Raw genomic sequence first — 15,850 nt, forward strand, 5'->3', positions numbered from 1 at the left:
CAATTTATTCAAAATGGCAAATGAAATTTAATGTGGATAAATGTAAAGTAATGCACATTGGAAAAAATAACCCCAACTATACATACAACATGATGGGGGCTAATTTAGCTACAACGAGTCAGGAAAAAGATCTTGGAGTCATCGTGGACAGTTCTCTGAAGATGTCCACGCAGTGTGCAGAGGCGGTCAAAAAAAGCAAACAGGATGTTAGGAATCATTAAAAAGGGGATAGAAAATAAGACTGAGACTATATTATTGCCCTTATATAAATCCATGGTACGCCCACATCTCGAATACTGTGTACAGATGTGGTCTCCTCACCTCAAAAAAGATATTCTAGCACTAGAAAAGGTTCAGAAAAGGGCAACTAAAATGATTAGGGGTTTAGAGAGGGTCCCATATGAGGAAAGATTAAAGAGGCTAGGACTCTTCAGCTTGGAAAAGAGAAGACTAAGGGGGGATATGATAGAGGTATATAAAATCATGAGTGATGTTGAGAAAGTGGATAAGGAAAAGTTATTTACTTATTCCCATAATACAAGAACTAGGGGTCACCAAATGAAATTAATAGGCAGCAGGTTTAAAACAAATAAAAGGAAGTTCTTCTTCACGCAGCGCACAGGCAACTTGTGGAACTCCTTACCTGAGGAGGTTGTGAAGGCTAGGACTATAACAATGTTTAAAAGGGGACTGGATAAATTCATGGTGGCTAAGTCCTTAAATGGCTATTAGCTAGGATGGGTAAGAATGGTGTCCCTAGCCTCTGTTCATCAGAGGATGGAGATGGGAGGCAAGAGAGAGATCACTTGATCATTGCCTGTTAGGTTCACTCCTCTGGGGCACCTGGCATTGGCCACTGTCGATAGACAGATACTGGGCTAGATGGACCTTTGGTCTGACCCGGTCCGGCCATTCTTATGTTATGTTCTTATCTGGTCACCCTAGGGAGCACAGCCCTACCCTGACCTAGCAGCAGCCTGCTGCTCTCCCCTTTTCCCCTCCCTGACCACTGTGGATTCCCTGCTGTGCTCCCTGCTGTTGTCCTGCCCTAGGGTCACTTCTTTTTTCAGGGGGTGGAGAAGAGAGAGGGATAGTTACATATACAAGACAAAGCCACTAATATTGGGACATCTGGTCACCCTGCCATGGGCACCTGTATGGCCACAGCCCCAGATATTTTAAACTCTCCGGAGCTTGCAGGAGACAGAGGTTCCAGGCAGGTAGGAGGGAGTGAGAGGTCCCTGGTCCGCTCTGCACTGCCATGGGCTCCTCTGGGATAGAGCCAGCTGGGTCCTGTCACCACCCCAGGCTTGAGCTGCCTGCTGCCCTCTGACTTTCTGCCTCAGAAGGGCAGGAGAAGTGGGGATGGGGTTGTTGTATGGCTCCCATGGAGAAGAGAGATACAGCAAAAAAAAGTTCGGAAACCCCTGCTCTATTATGTTCCTGTGCAGCCCATGCTTTAACTGCAATTGTCAAAATGCCCCATGCAGTTTGGTGAGCCAGTACATCCAGGCAGCCACCCACTCAGATATGCAATTGCCAAAGGCCAAAAAATCCTCACAAAAATGAAGGAATTCATGATCACTTAGCATCGCAGGAGTCATGGACTGGATAATGATTGGCCTTAAAAAAATATATAGGTGACAAATCTATTTCTCAATTTGTGTGTGGGTGACAAGTAGCTCAGCAAATTTTATTGAGAGCCTTGAGAGCTGAGACTAAAGTGTCAGACCCTCCTGTTTGGCTAAACTCACTGTACTCACTGCAAGACTGGAAAGGTGGATGCAGGGGAGGTAATGGCAATAGTGGCTTTAGGCATAATCTGTGCCCTCTGGAAACCCTAGTGTAAATGAGAAGACTGCTCTAATTTATGCCAGTTGTCTAGAGTCCCCACGTTTTTCATCCTGCAGCCAGCAGTCCCCAGGACATGAGGGCACCTGGCAGCCCTCCTCTGGCTGAGAGGGGGATCGCATAGGAGTCACAGTTGTGGCTCTGTGCTACCTAACGATTCCCAAGTACGGGGAGGAATCCTTAAGGGGCTTGTTAAGATGATCACAGGGCAGCTTTGTTGAGTTGAGGATCAGACACAAACCCTGGCTGAAATGATTTGGCAGAGCAGGAGTTCAACAGCTCTACATAAAAGATTATGCTAGTCGACTTTGCAGAGACCTTCATCCTCCAACAGGTCATACGTTCTCCCCTTCCTAAGATACAAATATTTTTCCTTATATACAGCTGGATTGGGTTTCCTCACAGGCAAATCCTAATGTGTATTCAAAACTGTTCAGATAGCTTACTTAATGCTTTTGCTATTAGCACTGAAATGGGACAGTCATTACAATACCAGATACAAAACAGGACCTGTGACTTTTACTGTTTTCTTTTCTTGTGGTTCCCCGATTTGTTCTTTTCACTATGACCACCTCATGGCTTTCCCTAAAAATTGCTATGACCAAACCACAACCCTCTTCACCATCATAATTATTCTTATTTCATAATTCAAAGATGTGACAACTAAACATGCTGTTCAAATCATGGAACCATGGGATTAAAATGAAAGGAAAAAAGTTGACTTGAAAGATGGCTTTTAAAATTGTATTTGAACTGTAGTAAAGCATCAGAATTTCTAATTCTCCGTGGAAAAATATTACACAGCCTATATAGAGCCAAAACTCTAGAGGTAATGAGTACCTGTGACTGTCATTGACTTCAGGGGGAGTTGTGAGTACTTAGGATGTCTCCAGAATTTGGTCTAAAAACAGTACTCAGAATCCTAGCTACCCAGAGAGGTGGAATCCCATTGACAAAATGGAGTTCAATGGAGCCAGAATTTCAACTCAGGAATGTAATCCAAGCAGAGAGGGTCACTTGAGTTGCTGAGCCCATAAAACTGGAAAGCTGGCAGTAGATGTCTCTAGATAGCTACCTGAAAAAGGAACAATTCTGGGAAAACCTGGACAGGTGGCAACACTAGTGGGCACCCAAAGGCCCTGACTAAGATCTAATGGCTGATCCTGCAATATGCTGAGGACTGTCTCCAAGGTCTTCACTCTGATTGGCTCACAAGAGTGTCACCTTGATGGATTAAACCCTAAAACAACTAGAAATAAATGTGGTTCTTATCAAAGAGAGAGAAGACCCAGTTCTGCTTCCTTTGATGTCAGTGTGGTCATTGGCTTACATAGGAGGGAGGGAAATTAAGACAGAGCAAATTCATTAAGATACATAAAGATCAGAGTCAGAATTTAAAAAAAACAACCCTGTTGCACTCTGGTGGGGTGTACAAACCCCACTCTGGACCTGAAGGGGTTAAAAGATAATACTGAGCCCACGTAACCCCACCCCTCCAGGCCTACCTAGTATGCTCCCACTGGAAGAGTGGGTTAAAAGGAGCTCAGAAGCCCAGACGAAGGGTGGTGGACAGGCTGGAGGAGTGAGGAATCCTTTTCCAGGAAGCCAGACAGAAGAGTGAGCCTGAGAGGAACTATGGAGCAGTAATGCGCTCAGGTAGAGCCTTCTCCAGCCACCACCACCACTCTTTGAGGGCCAGCAGGTCCTGCAGGGTTCTGCATATTTGCACTCCTTTTGTTGTTGAGTGACTGACTTGACTGTTTGGACTATAGGGGCCATGCCCCAAACGGAAAGGATCTACAAATAGGACATAGCCAAGAGAAGCAAACTTACACTTGCTGCAGGGAGGACCCTGCTGGTGTTGCTTCCCGCAGAGCCTTGGGCTGGGACCTGGTGGAGATACACAGGTGATACAAGGCCCAGCTGTGGGAGGAGAGCCAAAGATTCATGGCTCAGGATCAGGAACACACCCCTCTACCATCTGGACAGGGAGGCAAAGAGCTGGAAGTCAGGTGTGCTAACCTTTAGGCTGCTCAGCCCCCCAAGCTCCCTATCACATGCACCCAAAGCTAATGGAGTTAAGAAAGAAGAGGAACAAACATGATCTGTAATGGGGTGTGTGTGTGTGTCACATTCACCTCTCGTGAGCAATCCCTGGCCAAGTATGTGTGCCTGCACTCTCAATCTATTTGTGGTGGGTCTTCAGTGACTCTGCCCTCCAGCCAAGTCATACACAATCTGTGAGATAAAAGCAACACAAACCCCTTTTGGGGTACAAGTCCAAAAGGGGCCTCTCTCAGTGCCCTCTGTGATGTCTCTCTGTTTGTCCTGCTCTGGAATAGAGCAGTGTCCCGGGGCTGCTTCCCTGGAAATAATATCTTCGCCCTCTCAGAGCTCTTCAGCTGGGCTACTACAGGTCAGCCCCCCTTCTGGGGTGCCTCAAAGTCCAGGCCACTTTCCCAGTGGCTGGCAGGGGTGGGGGAGAGGGGACAGACCCAGGCCCACCCTCTACTCCAGGTCCCAGCCCAGGGAGCCTATAGATAGCAGCTATGCACAATGTCCCTTTAAATAAACTGCATAGCTGCTATAATTCCCTGGGCCACTTCCCCATGGCTCCCACACATTCTTCACCCTTACCTCAGGGCCTTGTCCAATCCCAGAAATCAGCCTGGAGCACCATCCACTCTTCTCTAGGTCTAGCAAGGAACTGAACTTACTTTGGCCCTGCAGCTCTTCTTATACTGACCTGCTGGGCCCTGATTGGCTGCTTCCCACACTGGCCGCTTCCCACACAGCCGCTCAAGGCAGCTTGGAGGACCTCTCTACTGCCCTTTTCTGGAATGAGGGGTGGCAGAACCACAAGGCCTCCAGCAAGGGGCCTCAGGGCTTGGTCCACCCCATCAAATGATCATCAGGGCCCTAATCTTAGAAACTCTTTATGTGTGTGAGGATACACAGGTGAATAGCAACTATTCATGGGAGTAAGGCTCAGTCCCTAATTTTGGAATGAGTTAATGAAAAGGCTGTAGCATTCTGGGCTCAATATAATTGTCAGATAAGAGTATGAGGGAGGCCAGTGAGAAGACAAGAAGAATAATCAAGTTTAGAAGCCCTGCATGCATGGATCAATAACCTTGTGTCAGAAGAAGAGAAGCTGCTCTGGAAATAAGCAATATTCAGGATAGGAGAAAGCAATTCTAAACATGTCTTTGAAGTGTCACACCAGAGACCGGTTTGAATCAATGAAAAGCAATCGATGAATCTGTTCTGTCATCTTAGAAATGAAAGGGAGTGATGCATCAAAGTTCAAACGAATATCCAGGACAAGCTGAGCCAGAAATTAATAATTCAGATTTGGCAGAACTTAGATGTAAACATTTTAGCCTCAGCTATTGTTTGACATTCGCAGAGAGGACAGCAAAATAGCAACTGTTCTCTCAGACAAGACACAAGAAAAATAAGTGTTATTATTTAACATAAAGTTGGAAATAATTCCATGATTAAAAGAGCATGGCAACTCAAAGAAATAATGTATTGTATGTAAGGAACATGAAATAAAGTTCAATGTAATGCCTATATCCTTACATTTTATATACACATGGTAAGATTACTGTTTGCGGAAGACGTCACCATTAAAAACTAATGAAACTTGTCATATGACATATTATCTTCATACTAGGAGTTTTGTAGTACTTATTAGTTGAGGTACTTTAATTAAACTCACAACACACTCTTGATGCGAGGGAGCATTATTATCCCCAGTTGAGTGATGGGTAAACTCACTCACAGAGCAGTTTCTTCAGTCCTTCATCCTTCCTCTCTGCAACCAGACACTCACCACAGATCTGGGGTTTATCATAGGCTCAGGGGAACACTTTTGTGGGAGTCCTTTTGTAAAGTATTGGCAGCACATCACTAATTTGACCCTGGTTATTCAATGGTTATCAGAAACCATGAGCTGTCCTGGGAGATGCATGCTAATGTTACCTTCCCTAATCTCATTTGGCTTCAGCATTAGCCACAAGGGCCAGCAGCTAATCTTTATCTGTCAGGAAAAGATTGATCAGAATGACAAACTGCAAAGTAGGTTTACAGATTCCCCCCACCCCCTTTTATAACAGGGCTAAATAGCACAGAGGTTTTTTTGGTTAGACTTATTACGATCAGTTGGAATACTCATTGGAAAAAGCAGCTGAACAAGTTGCACTGAATTGCTGTGAAGATGCATCAAAAGTGACGTATTGGCAAACCTAATTTGTCTCTGAAAAAATATTGTTCAGAGAGTGGAATTGTGACACTTTTTGTTCACGTTTTATTTTATAGAAACTTGATTTGCCAAGAATTGCATCTCAGGAGAAAAAGCCTCAGTTACAGAGAGTTCAGGTTTGTATCCATTTAATGGTTTCTTCTATCCTCCGGTTGCAGTTCTAAATGCCCTCCTCGGCACTGTGTTTGTATTCTTGAGTAATGTCTAGGAAGTTTTAAAGATCACACTCACTATTCGAGGTCAGCCATAGGATACGGTAAATGAGATGGTCACACAGGGTAGCAAAATTAAAAGGCCACTAATTTTGCTAAACAATTTTGTGCAAATGCTTCAGCTTTTGAGATGCCTCTTTGTCACACTGAAGGTGGCTGACTGGCTGTGAGCCTGTGAGTGATTGAAACCAGACTGAAAATATTAACAGTATGGCAGGAGAGGGTGAGGTGGATCTGTGATAAAAATCACAGGGGTGGAAAGGTAAAGAATTTAGAATTGAGCAGAATGCAGTCTGACTTAAAGCCAACTCTGCTCAGACATTGCTGATGAACTTGAAAAGCAATGGCTTTATATATATATATATATATATATATATATATATATATATATATATATATATATATATCTCACATCTCCCAAACACAGTGGGATTCAATAATAGAAATGATAACTGGGTAAAGCAAAACTTCTGGCTTCCTCCCACATAAGGCTAGCAAATCATCCACAGGCCCTCATTAAAGTGTACTTTGTTTAGCACAGCATGCTAGGAAGCATTGCCACTAGATGAGAGCATACTAAAACTACAATGAACCATTAGAAGCAGGTATCACTTTTTCCATTTGCAATGCAAGGTTTTCCAAGTCGGTGTCTGGAATTCAAACCCAAATACATCTGAATCTCTGAGGCTTTTATCTGGAGGAAAAAATACTCATGCAAGGAAGGTCTCATGTTTAGAAGGGACATATGAGAATCAGGTATGATTTACCTTCAATCCCATTTCTATGCTGATCTGTTTATCAACAAAAAGATCTACAAAACTGTAGTACCCAGGTTGCAAAAGAATAGAGAGGTACTAAACCTAAAGAAGTTGAACAAATACAAATTTTCAACACAAAAGTGCCCTTTAATGTATTTGCCCCTGCCAGACAACAAGGAGTAGGAAGAAACAAAGCAAAATTAAAAGAGATTATTTTGTAAATTTGTGGGGTGGAATTTTATTTTGAAAGTATGATGCTGTGGGTGCTATTAATGTGTAAGCACATGGTGTGACAGAGTATTGGCATTATTGTGGTGCCTCTGTATTTAGAATGTGAACTGTTTATTTTTCAGTGGTACTCTGTGAATTAATGGGCATTCTCACCAGCCCAGGACAGAACCAGCACCATGCCCGAAGCTCTTTCAGGCCAGTGCCTCAGGGCACAATTTATTATTTTAACAAATGTCCCTAGCTCTCAGATTCATGGACAGTGATGGGACACAAGATGTAGAGGGCTCTGAGTTACTACACAGAATCCTTTCCCAGGTGCCTTGCTGGTGGGTCTTGACCACATGTTCAGGAATTAACTGATTGCCATATTTGAGGTTGGGAAGGAATTTTCCCCCGGATCAGAGACCCTGGGTTTTTTTCGCCTTCCTCTGCAGTGTGGGCCACATGTCACTTGCAGGTTTAAACTAGGGTAAACGGTGAATTCTCTGTAACTTGAAGTCTTTAAACCATGATTTCAGGACTTCAGTAACCCAGCAAGCGGTTAGGGGTCTATTACCCAAGTGAGTGGGTAAGGTTCTGTGGCTTGCTAGGTGCAGGAGGTTAGAATAGATGATCATGATAGTCCCTTCTGGCCTTCAAGTCTATGAGATTCCCAAAAGAAACTCCACAGGCCTTCAAGCCTCCCCAAAGAGTTAACTGCTCTATAGTTAAAATACAAAAAAATGATTTAAGCTTGATACTACCTATTGTCAAATAATTAGAAATAATCCCAGGCAACATTCTCTATGGAATTCTCTCTTAGGGTTCGTGTCTGGCATTTTAAATAATTTTTAATAACCAAGGAAAATGCCAGACAAACTATGTTAAAATGGAGTTAATGTTGTGAGTATGAATCCGTAACTTAAGAGTAAAAACCTTTACAGGAATGTTGTAATTATCCCCAAACCCAGCATTAAACTTGGGAAATTGAGAGTTCAGGCTAAAGGTATGGAAATACACAGCTGAGGAACCCACACAACCTTAACTCTGCCCCTTATTGACAGAATGTGAGAGAAAAATATGAAAAGGAAAATTGAAAGTGCATTTAAAAATCAGTTCTATCTAATCTGGGACCACAAACAATACAATCCCTTTATCCTAATCATATGGTCATTGCATAGTGTCACTAATGGGAAGTTTAAGGTCGTTGAGGTGCCTTAACTGTGAAAAACAGAGAGTATCTCAGCTCTGTTCTGTGATGTCAGCCACTCAGCACAAAACCTAGCACTGTGAAGTTGGTAACTGGGTGGGAAATGAACCTTTGGTCTGCCTTTCCAGAGGGAACTCAGCAGTTAGGCAAGGTGGGAGCAGAAGGGCTGAGTACACACTCTTGTAGTGATCAAGACAGACCTGGGCAAGTCAGAGAGAGAGAGAAAAGGGAAATTAAAAAATATAAAGAAGAGATTTAACAGCAACATGGGAAGAAAAGTAGAAGAACCCGGAGAAATACCTGGGAATAGCTAAATTATGTGTTGAAGAGTGTGAACAAGGGAACAAGCTCAGGGAAATCCCCAAATTAGAGAAGTTATAAAAATCTGTCGCCATACTGAGAGCTGGGGAAATAATGCTGGGAGCTCCATGGATCTTGGAGTTTTTCTAGTGCTGGGAATGGTGGTTCCGTTTTTTTTTCTAATTACATTGGTAGGCAAGAAAAATAACATAATAAGGGAATAACAAAAAAAAAGAGACAAGTGGTCTAGCTTCTCTGGTTCAAAGGGAGAATGGAGTCTGTGAGAATCTTAGGCTGGGAGGGATTGCATTAGAGAGAGTAGGAGCTTTGAGTGTGTCTAAATGTATGTCTACACTGCAAAAAAAAAAAGTGTGTTAACTTGGGTTAGCTATCCAGAGTTAAAGGCTGTGGGGGAGCTTGGGGTTGAACTCAAGTTGCCAACCCAAGTTAAAACCAGGGTTGCCATGTCTTCACTGCTATTTTAACCTCAGCTAACCTGAGTTAAGAACACCTCCCCCCCTTTTTTTTTTTTTTTTGTCTTGTAGACGTACTAGAAGGTTGGCTGGGTGAGATTGGTGCAGAGGAAGCAGTAGCTTCATAGGTTTGATGGACGTTGGTTTAGGGGGGTTGTTGCAGACTGTATTGCGGAACTGACAGTCTGCTGGGACTCTGCATCTCACAGCCAGACCAGACAATTCTCCCAGTGTGCCGTGAAACTGAAATTAAATTAGGGTGCTGTCCAGCTTGAAGAGAGTTAGCTTCTCCCCCAACAAAGCTGTCAGACAGATCATGTGGGAGTGCAGCAGATGGATCCTAGGAAAGTCCAAGCCCACAGGAGACTTTAGCAGAGAGAAATTAGAAGGCGCTCCCTCCCTCTTCACTTCTTCCTTCCTCCACCATTAAATGACAACAAAATCCTGATTGGAATCAGAAACTTTAAAGCACATTAATTCCCTCACACTCCATGTTCTCTAAACACAAAAGAGGCTAGGGGCTAGTGGCTGAGTTCAGTTGTGCAAGGCCTCTCACATTCCCCATGAAGGTACCAGGTGGAGGCTTCCCACTGGGGCTGTGTTTATTCTAGACAGCAGGGTTCATCCTCTGGTGACTGTCCAGTCTGTACCAGCGTTTTGACTGCAAGGGTTGAAGAGAGGACACTCTTATACAGGACAGACAGCAATGCCTGGTCACTCAGAGCAAGTGATCAGGGAGTGGCCATGCTATATGGGATCTATCCTATGAGGTCCAGGTCACAGTAATGAGGGGAAACTGGTTCTTTGTCTCTAAGGGCACCTCGGCTTAATGATCTGAGCTGAAGAGGAGTGAAGGGGGAGCGAGTGTCAGAAGACAGTTCTGGAGGAATTCCCCCTTTGAGAGGGAAATCAATGTGCAATTTCCTAAACATTTCCATATTTAGACCTCACTATGGGGTTTCCAGCCCACAGTTTTGTGGGAAAGGAAATCTTCCTGATCTCTCTGAAATATTGGAATTGATTGGTTGTAGTCTTCAAAAGTTATTGTGTTATAGATAAACCGAGACATGCCATTGAGTTGAATGTTAGCCAATGCGTGTTCTAACTGCTCCGGTTCAAAAGCAGAACAGAGGCTCTGAAGGAGTTTGTCTGCAAGTGAATGCATCAGAGAGAGTAGGAGTTGTGTGCGTCAAGGAGTTTGGCTGGGAGGTATTGGTGTGGAGGGAGTAATTCACGAGTCCCAAGGAGTTTGGTTTAGGGGGGGTTGTTGATGTCTGTGTTGGGGAACTGACAGAGTCTGCTAGTGTTGGGCTGAGTCCCTGCATTTCACAGCAAGCCTGACAATGCTTCTAGCCTGCCATGAAACAGGAATTAAATTAGGATCCTTTCTGACATGAAAAGAGCCAGCTTCCCCCCCAACAAAGCTGTCAGACAGAGCCAGGGGGGAGAGCAGGGTATGGATCCTAGGAAATCCAAGTCCACAGAAGAAATTAGAATGAGCTGAAAACAAGAGAAACAAAATTCTTATTGGAATCAGTAAGTAGGAAGCACTAGTGGGTAAGGGCTGAGTTCAGTGGGATAAAACCCCCTCATATTCTACATGAGGACAATAGGTGGAGGTGTCTCACTGGGGCTAGTTGCTCTGTCGATTCTAGACAGCGGAGTTCACTCTCTGAGGACTGTTCAGTCTGTACCACAGGTTGACAGTAGGTGGGGAACAGGGCATAGCCCCTTAAAGAGGCTACATAGTAGTGCCTGATCACTCAGAACAAGCAGCATGGGACTCTGAGGGGGTCCATCCCGAGCCCGAACATCCCCACTGCAGTTTTATAGCCCCACAGCCGAAGTGCTGCGATCCTGGGTCAGCGGACATAGGCCAGCTGCAGGTGTTTGAGTGCAGCGTAGACATACCCTTTGAGGTTCTGGAGATTTGTCCCATTGCAGAGAGCTGAGGCTATGGGTGATATTGTGAGTTACTGTGTGCACGTTTCTATAAGCAATTCCTATTTGCATGAAACTATAAGTTGTTTTATTTGACAAATAATTTATAATGCTGGAAAGCCAGACTTCATGTTAAGGCATAAACACAAGGATCAGAGCTAGATTTAAGTTTCCAGCCCTAACTCTGCATTTCCTGACTTCTGACTGCTTGATTTATCAACCTTCACTTTGCATTAATATTAAATAAATTAATTAATACTAATTAATTAATACTTGTTTTGTGCATGGAATAGAAAATGCACTGTATGCAGTATTGCCAACTCCATGGGCTCAAAATTTATAGGTCAGATCCTAATCTACCTAGGTATCCAGCAAACAGAGCTGTGCTGCCCAAGTGATAGATTTTGGCTGGGGTTCGGTTCGGTTACAAATCAGTTGAATGCGGTGGGTAGGGGGATGAAATGTTGTTGTTATTATTGTATGAGTAAAGGGCAGTAGAACTGTACTTAGCCTGTGCTGATTGAGGGCATCGAGAGAGGGTGGGGACCTGTACCTCTCCACTGTTTAAAGACAGAGGTGATTAGGCTCCATAGATAGTCTTTTGTTCTGTTAAGTGACCACTGCAGCTGAAATCACTGATAATCAGGTCTAAGTGCTTAGTCCTGCTGTAGGGACAGTGTTCCTGTGGGTACAGTGTTTTTGTGCAAGAGAAAGACCAGACTGCACTAGCAGCGAGGTTCCCTCACTGAGAGCACAGCTGAGATCACTGAGAGCTGGGTGGAACCTCAAGAGACCAATTTGCAGAGGTCACAGTGGTATGTGGCAGCAGAAGGTGACTGCGCAGGGCCATTGGCAACAGAGTGGTGGAGTGAACAGTGGCACAACAGACAGCAGTGGCCAGAGCGAACAGTGAGCAGCTGGAGGAACGAGCAAGGTGCCTTCTTGCCCCCCACCTGGGAGGTGAACTCACGCGAAAGCACCTCTGAACTCTGAGTCTCCACTGACCAAGGACAACACTGGTGAGTGGGGTGCGGTGGAGGGAAAAGTGAGGGGCACGTTAAAGAAACATTTGTTTATTGGACTATATTTTAGTGACTTTGCTCCAGAATGCTAGATTTATGACTGGGAATGGAAACTTATATAAATGTTTCCTAGTAGGCCAAGATTTTAAAAATGCATTATTTGCCAAGGCTGTTATCTCACATTGTTGCTATCTTGAGAGGTCATTATGTTGGGGAGTTTCTGTACTAAACATTTTTATTATTATAATAATTTTTACAAAAGAATGGTCATACTGGGTCAGACCAATGGTCCATATAGCCCAGTATCCTGTCTTCCGTCAGTGGTCAAGGCTAGGTGCTTCAGAGGGAATGAACAGAACAGGTAATCATCAAGAGATCCTGTTGCCCATTCCCAGCTTCTGGCAAACAGGCTAGGGACACTCAGAGCATGGTGTTGCATCCCTCCCCATCCTGGCTAATAGCCACTGAGGGACCTATTCTCCATGAATTTATCTAGGTCTTTTTTTAGTCCTGTTACAGTTTTGGTCTTCACGGCATCCCCTGGCAAAGAGTTCCACAGGTTGACTGTGAAGTGACCCTGCTAGCAGGTAGGGGATCTTGGGAGACAATTACTGCACTGGTGGGGTGCAAAATAAACTTTATTAAGAAAATGCAAAAACAGGGAAAATTCAATAGTGAGGGGTATGGGGCTTGTTAAGGTAGACAATTGGGGAGGGGTTTCTTTTGGTGAACAGTAGGGGGGTTTCAATAGTGGGGTACAATACAGTAGGATACAATACAGTGGGTAACCAATTAACACAGAAATATAAATGTAACAGGTAGCTAACAATTTCTATGTAAAGGGTGTGTATAACCAACTAACAGTTATGGATAAAATATGTTAAATAGCAAACAATTTTAGGTAAAAATGTCAAGTATCAGATCTTCAGGTAAAAATGTGTCACAGTGGTGTAAATGTAGAATGTGAGGTGTGTCTGAGAGAAAAAGGGTAACCAATGGGGTTTTATGCTAGATTGGGATGGGGGAAGAGAAGCACGTGGTGGAGCAGAGAGCAAAGGCAGAGGCGCTGCGGGGGGAGATTTAAACTCAGAGAGACACAGAGAGCAGAGAGACTGCAACAAGTCAGGGAGACACAGAGAACAAACAGGCTGTAGGTGACTGGGGAAGCCCCGGGGGGGGAAGGGGGGGCTGACAGTGGGAAGACAGACTTAATCACAATTATACAGAACACAGCAAAATCTTACCTATGATCTAACTTAACCAAGACTTCACAAATTAGCAAACAACAGAACACAATGCAACAACTTCTTAAACTTAACTTACAGAGCACAATACAAACAATTCTCTAAACCTAACTTAACCACAGCTATGCAAAATGAAATTACAACTTATCTAGACTAAAGGCTAAACCTAACCTAATGGGTGCACCTTATACTAGGGGTAGTTTCAGAGGGCAGAGTGGTGTGTGCCCAGGATACAGCTCCAAGGGGGGGTTTAAGGTGATAGCTGCAGCAATGGGGCGGCTGCAAGCCTGCAGCCCAGGAAGGCACAGCTCAGCAGCAGCACAGGCTTATTTTTTAGCAGCAAAGGCGCTGCGGAGCAAGAAACAGATCAGTTACAGAGCACAGACCACGGAGTTAACTTGGGTCTGTCTGCTGGGGAAACAAGGCCAGCAGCTAGGACAGGGGGAGTTTGCAAGAGGGAGTTCTTACCAATCCCCAGGACAGCAGCAAGCACAGAGACAGGAACAGCAGTTTCAGCATCAGAGGACACAGAGAGGACTCGATTTGCTCACAAGAATCAGGAGATCGCCAAGCAAAATTCGTTGTTCGTGGGAGGGGAGTTTAAAAACGGGGGAACGCTCAAAAACAAACAAGAGCGGGGAGAGGGCCCCCCAAAGACCCCTAGCTGATCAGACCAGGTGGCAATGCAGGAACCTCTCTGAGGTCTGATCAGAAAATGTCTGGTTATAAAGGCAAACTCAGGCAGCTTTCCGCCAGTAACTTTGATTGGTTCCCCTTGTTAGAGGGGAGGAGAGGAGACTTCAGGTGAGCACAGACATGCCTGGGCAAGTTTCTGAGCCACAGGCATGACTCATATGCTCAGCTATTTGGCCTTTTCAGGTCTTGCATTCTGGGCAGCACCCCCTACACCGAACCCAGGTTTAACAAGGTGATAACAGGACCAACCCTTTGAACAGGGCAGTGGTCCCACTTAGCACGCAGCACACGTGGTCATCCCTTTGAGAAGGGCAGTGGCCCTGGTAAACAACTTAACAGCCAGGGAGGGGCGGCCACAGGAGGAGAACAAAAACACAATGGAGTAAGGGGACAGCTGTAAGAAACAAAATGGAATAGGGGGAAAGCTGTAACAGACATGAAGAAATACTTTCTTTTTGTTTGTTTTAAATCTGCTGCCTATTAATTTCATTGGGTGACCCCTAGTTCTTGTATTATATCAAGGAGTAAATAGCACTTCCTTATTTACTTTCTCCAAACCAGTCATGGTTTTATAGACCTCTATCATATCCCCCCTTAGTCATCTCTTTTCTATGCTGAAAAGTCTCCATTCTGAAACTGATAATTTATTCCTACCCTTTGTTTCCCATCTTTTAACAAGTTACTGATCCATGAGAGGACTGCCCTCTTATCCCATGGTGGCTTACTTTTCAAAAGTCAATTTAAATTAAATACATTTTTTTTAAATTATATATTTTTTTAGAAATCTAGACCTGTTATGTGTTTTGGTGTAACTTGCATTATCCTTATGTTAAATTTGCATTATCCTAACAAAACATTTACTTTATTCATATCTCTTTTATATGTTGCAGGTCAAAGTGAAAATGAAAAGACAAAAAACAATACAACAATTTTTCCACTCAAAGGCCTCAAAAACTAACCAAGGTGAAGAACACATCAAGAACCAAGAATATATCAACATGTCATCTGAAGGTTCAAGTGGTGTATCTACATCCAACCAGCCCGAAGCACAAATACAGCTACCTACTGAAGAAACACTGTCTCCAAAACCTAAAGTCAGTTCCCGATGTTTGTCAGTCAAAGTGTTCCCATTTATTGAAGTTACAAAAGATGGCTACTGGTGCACCTCTTGCAAAAAAGCTTATGAAGAAGGAAAGCTTCCCAATGCTATAATTGGTAAAAGTGGAGGAGCTTGGTTTGTCAAACCGATCAGCAAAGCCAGTGCTGACAAACTACGTGAAATGGCTGCAAAACACCAGGCCTCTGGAGTGCATCAACATGCAGAAAGCCTTATAAGCCCACTTATAAGTCTAGAAGCAGCAGCAGCAGCGGGGCCATAGAGGGCGGGGAAGCAGCATCCCGCTCTCCAGAGCTCCACTCCCTCTGGGGCTACCCTGCCCCGGCTCCTCAGCCCCCTGCCGGGTCCGTCCCCCGGCTCTGCCCTCCTGGGTCCTGGAGGCGGGAGCCCTGGCTGGAGGAACCCTGGGCTGAGGCACAGCCCAGGAGCCCCGCTGCTTACCCCAACCCTGCCAGCGCCGGACCAGCTGGAGGGGAGGGGGGAGTGGGCAGAGTCAGCACTGGTGCGGGGGAGCCCAAGGCTGGGGCAGCAGGGGGTGCGGGTGGGGGG

This window comes from Mauremys reevesii, linkage group 2 (assembly GCF_016161935.1).
Source record: "Mauremys reevesii isolate NIE-2019 linkage group 2, ASM1616193v1, whole genome shotgun sequence".
Classification (NCBI taxonomy): Eukaryota; Metazoa; Chordata; order Testudines; family Geoemydidae; genus Mauremys; species Mauremys reevesii.